Raw genomic sequence first — 5,566 nt, 5'->3', positions numbered from 1 at the left:
GCGGCACGTGGGATCTTCCTGGACCGGGGCTCGAACCCGTGTTTCCTGCATCGGCAGGCGGACTCTCAACCACTGCGCCACCAGGGAAGCCCTACCATGGATTCTTGACTCATCAACCTTAGATCACGGTGTTTACTTTCTCTCTGGTCAGCAGGACCTAGAGCTCTCTCATATCCTGCCACCTCTCAATATGAATGTAGCGCAACCTTTCTTTTTAAAGTCAATATTAAATGATTACATTATTAAGCCTAAACTAAGCAGTGTAGGATGGTTACAGTTCCTTTCTTCTACAATGTATTTTTCCTGGAGGTAAAATTTGCCTTTACTTCCTGTTTCCTGCAGGGTTGGGAGAAAGGGAAAGTCGCTTGGCTTTCCGGGGTGGTGATGACACCTGGTACCAAACAGCTTCTTTTTTTTTTTTTTAAATAAATTTATTTATTTATTTTTGGCTGCGGGGGTCTTTATTGCTGCGCGTGGGCTTTCTCTAGTTGCAGCGAGCGGGGGCTACTCTTCGTGGCGGTCCGCGGGCTTCTCACTGCGGTGGCTTCTCTTGTTGCAGAGCACGGGCTCTAGGCGCACGGGCTTCAGTAGTTGTGGCACGCGGGCTCTAGAGCGCAGGCTCAGTATTTGTGGCACACGGGCTGAGTTGCTCCGGGGCATGTGGGATCTTCCTGGACCAGAGATAGAACCCGTGTCCCCTGCATCGGCAGGTGGATTCTTAACCACTGAGCCACCAGGGAAGCCCCCCAAACAGCTTCTTAACCAGGCTTTTAACCAATTCTCTTGTCGCCAGGCTCTCCTGGCACTCCCTCAGCCCTCCAGCAGAGCCCAGGATCCCCAGTTCCTGACGTGGCCCCAAATTCTCATCTTTGGCTTTTCCTGTGTACAGGATACAAAGAGAAATGACTGAACTGAGGAAATCATCGTATTGGAAATATTTCAAGATTTTAAATACTGAATACAGGACTGATTGCTATAACTTATATTGCTATATCCTAGTTCAGAACCTCATCATCTACTACCTGAACTACATTTCACGAGTTATACCCTGTTTAACCCTAGGGTCTTACTGAGTATTAATAGATGTTCTACAACCACCATCACAACAAAGATGCTTTGGTCAGATGAGTTTGGGATACACTGGGGTGTGCAAAGTTAGGTTTTTACTGCAGGACATCTAAGAGCACCTAATAAGCTAATATGCATTATGACTCCCCAAGAAGACTGTCCTCCCCCACCTTTCTTTTGAGAATACCAGTGTTCCTTGGAACATGTTGGGCAACCCTGAACTTGGTCATTTCAATAACTGCCTAAGGGGGTTTTCCTTGTCTCCAGTCTCTTTTATCCTAAACCGGTGACTTACATTGTTGCCACACTTTTCTTTCTAACTCACAAAGCTAATCTTGGCACTTCAGTTCTCAGAAAGCTTCCCCATTTTCATGAAAAATACAGTCCATCCTCAAGATCCTCAAGATCCTTCATGTTTCAGCCCCAACAGATTTTCCTACCCACTCCTCCAACCTTTCCTCACGCACCTGCACGTTTCAGCCAAATCAATCAAGAGTTTTACCTCAGGCTCACAGAGTAACTGCAAAGTCCTGTTCCTGCTCTTCCTTCACCCAGAATGTTCTGTCGTTACTTCTCATCATCCTCCACGAAGGCCTCCCTGATCCACTTCCTTCCCTGGGCGCCACACACATTGGAATGTAAGTCACTCCCTTCCCTGTGCTCCACCGTTTTGTCCGGGATTCTGTTAGACTTAGTGCATTCAGCCTTGTAGCTTGTTGTCTCACTGGTGGAATCTAAGACCCCTCAGGACAAGACAATGTCTTTTTCATTTCATAATTCTAGCATGTGTCTTGTATTGGGTAAATATTCAATGAAAGCTTGTTAAAAAAAATTAGAAACAGAAGCACTCTTTGGAGATCTAACCTGAAACAGTAAGAGATAGCTATATTAATATTATTGAGGAGTTGATTTCTCAATTTCTAGGTTATCTGGCACGTTATCAATTTCCCCCCATCTTTTCAGCAGCTTCGTCTCTTCCAGATCAGGGTAAAAGGAAACTGACAGTGAGATTACTGTAAGATTTTCTGTATTTATTTAGTAATTAAAAAAATAAATATTTAATTGGAAAAAAGGTTGAACTTGGGGTTTTAGGTTCCATTAATTTTATTCATGTATTCCTACCCCTCACTGGCAAAAGTAATCAAGATCTAATTTCATGTTACTAGATCTTTTGTTTATTAAGCCACTGAAATCCTAGCTCCAGACTCTTTCCCTTTGATACTTTAAACTGGGAGAGCATTGTGACACTGAGGCCTAAAATGAAACTGAGATTAGGTAGAGTTTATCTTTTAAAATCTGAGTGTCATAAATGAAAACACCCACAAAATCAAACACTAATTGCTACTCAGATCAACATGGTTAACTTTGAAGTAGAAAATTCATTAGGAAGAAAGGTTTTATACTAATTCAAAATGAAAAAAACAGTAGTTTGTCCTATAGGAAGCTTGTATAGTCAGTCCAGGCTGCTCACTTCCCAGCACTGAGGAGATGTGGGCGGCAAGAGGATGGGCCTCCTGGTCAGTCTTGGAAGCTTGGGCTCCAGACACATACATTCAATGCACCACCTGGTTTCTCTATCTTGATGTCTCATTGGCACCTCAAACCCACCGTGGCCACTCAGCTCCCCTGCTGTCCCCCTCTCACCTCTGCGTACTTTACCTGGATAACTTCTATTATTTTTTTTTGGCTGCACTGCGCAGCATGCGGGATTTTAGTTCCCTGACCAGGGGTCGAACCTGTGCCCCTCCCCTGCTGTCCCCCTCTCACCTCTGCGTACTTTACCTGGATAACTTCTATTATTTTTTTTTGGCTGCACTGCGCAGCATGCGGGATTTTAGTTCCCTGACCAGGGGTCGAACCTGTGCCCCCTGCAGTGGAAGCAGGGAGTCTTAACCACTGGACCACCAGGGAAGTCCCTGGATAACATCTATTTATCTTTCATGCTTCACCTCTATTTATTCAACAAATACTGACTGAATGTCTGATAGGTGCTTAAATGTCCCATCCTCAGGGAAGCCTTGTCTGATGTCACAGATCAGGTTAAGGAGCTCCTGTTATCAGGTAAACCATGTTCTTCCCATTAGAGCACTTATCACCATGGAAGTTACATAATTAAAAAATATGTCTATCCCACTAAAATTAATATCCATAAGAGCAGAGATAATGTCTAATTATCACTGTGTCCCAGTGCCTAGAATAGTGCTTGGTACATAGTAGGTGCTCAATAAATGTTTGCAGAGTGCACAGACATAAAAGGATTTAATGGAATTGCTTATAATCTAGTTGAAGAAAGACAACATTTTCACATGCAACAGATGTTTACAAAGCAATGTTAACAAGGAAATGGTGAGAATATATGAGTTTTGAAGTCCTGTTCTGTCTGGATACTCTGTGATTCTTAACCTCACATTCAAGTTACTGTAGAGCACTCTGTACATTTTGGGGTAATGCAAAGCAAGGGCATGTTCAGAGTTGGGTATGGTTAATTCAGGAATATTTCCTAATCCAAATTTAGTGTATGTGCTGCCAAACATTTCCCTAATCCAAATAGATGAATTTAAAGCTCAACTTAAAGCAGAGTTTCTCAGTCTGGGTATACTGTTGACCTTCTGGGGCCAGGTAATTCTTTGTGTTGGGGGCTGTCCTATGCATCATAGGATATTTAGCAGCGTCCCTGGACTCTACCCATTAGATGCCAGTAGCAACTCTTAGGTGTTTTTTGTTTGTTCTTTTGTATTTTAATTAATTTATTTTTTTATACAGCAGGTTCTTATTAGTTATCTATTTTATACATATTAGTGTATATGTGTCAATCCCAATCTCCCAGTTCATCCCACCACCACCCCATTTTCCCCACTTGGTGTTCATATGTTTGTTCTCTACATCTGTGTCTCTATTTCTGCCTTGCAAACTGGTTCATCTGTACCATTTTTCTAGATTCCACATATAGCAACCCTTGGTTCTGACAACGAAAATGTCTCCAGATATTGCCAAATATTCCCTGGGTGGCAAAACCACCCCTGGATGAGAACCACTGATTGATAGGAAGAGAATACATTGGATTGCCTGAGGGAGAAGATTTCTAGAGGATGGCATTCATGGAGGCTCTAAGTTGGGAATGAACAAATCATGCCTAGGAAAATGTCAAGATTCTCTTGGTTGGAATGGGAAGTACCAGGATAGAAAGTTGGTCAAGTTGAGGAAGAGAGCTGAATTCTGTTCATGAAGGGTTGTTTGGGGGCATTGATGTAAGTTTGAAAAATGCAAGTTCTGTGGAAGTAATAGGTAAGGAAAGTCAAGGGCAGCCTGAGCTCCTTGGGGAATGGGTGGTGTTCCTCACTGGGCTGGGTGCCTCCTGCCTGGGCCTTTCATCAGAACAGTTACAGTTACATCCAGGGGACGTCTCTCAGACTAGAGTGAGTACTCCCCAGGGTCAGGGCATGGGGTGGGGGGAGCACTCACAGGGCCTGTGCAGCACATTGATGATGTTCATCAAATGAACTCTTAGATGGGCTGACCTGAGAAGGAGGAAGGAAAAAGCCAACAGAGAAGGCAAAAGTCTTCTAGTTTGCTGGTTTGATGTATCTCTTATTAAGTACTTAGAATGATATCAGTACATCAGACATTTGCTTTTTTTTGCCAGTCATCAAATTTTTATACCTTCTGATTTCTATCTTTACTTCAGGCTGGAACAAGAAGAGGAAGGTGATCATTTCTGGCTTAATTAGTCACGACTATTAGGTGTTTAAGTATGACACATTTTAGATATCTTTCAAAATCAGGAGATGATATCACTGAAACCTTTGTATTAAAAATAAAATCAAAACATGACTTTCCTCCTACAACATCCAATGTAATTATAACATGCCACTATTTTAAAAAAAATAAATTTATTTACTTTACTTATTTTTGGCTGTGTTGGGTCTTTGTTGCTGTGCACGGGCTTTCTCTAGTTGCGGTGAGCGGGGGCTACTCTTCGTTGAGGTGCGTGGGCTTCTCATTGTGGTGGCTTCTCTTGCTGTGGAGCACGGGCTCTAGGCACGCGGGCTTCAGTAGTTGCGGCACATAGACTCAGTAGTTGTGGCACATGGACTTATTTGCTCCACGGCATGTGGGATCCTCCGGACCAGCGACTGAACCCGTGTCCCCTGCACTGGCAGGCGGATTCTCAACCACTGCGCCACCAGTAAAGCCCCGCCACTATTTTTAAAAATAATTTTTTTAAACTTTTTTTTTGGCCATGCCACACCATGCAGCTTGCAGGACCTTAGTTCCCTGACCAGGAATTGAACCCGGGCCCTCGGCAGTAAAAGTGCAGAGTCCTAACCACTGGACCACCAGGGAATTCCCTAAAAATAACTTTTAAAAATTAATTTTATTCTTTTTTTTTTTTTTTCAGTACACGGGCCTCTCACTGTTTTGGCCTCTCCCGTTGCGGAGCACAGGCTCCGGACGCGCAGGCTCAGCGGCCATGGCTCACGGGCCCAGCCGCTCCGCG

The 5,566-nt window shown here is 43.6% G+C and overlaps 1 non-coding gene across 1 annotated transcript; it reads right to left on the bottom strand.

The window, feature by feature from the left end:
- Window positions 1–5,339: 5,339 nt before the first annotated feature.
- Window positions 5,340–5,412, bottom strand: TRNAK-UUU (transfer RNA lysine (anticodon UUU)). Its single transcript has one exon. It is a non-coding gene; the product is annotated as a tRNA-Lys (tRNA).
- Window positions 5,413–5,566: the final 154 nt, after the last annotated feature.

Source organism: Physeter macrocephalus, chromosome 11 (assembly GCF_002837175.3).
Source record: "Physeter macrocephalus isolate SW-GA chromosome 11, ASM283717v5, whole genome shotgun sequence".
NCBI classification, from domain to species: domain Eukaryota; kingdom Metazoa; phylum Chordata; class Mammalia; order Artiodactyla; family Physeteridae; genus Physeter; species Physeter macrocephalus.
The sequence above is the reverse complement of the archived record's forward strand: the minus strand, read 5'-3'. Positions and strand labels throughout refer to the sequence as shown.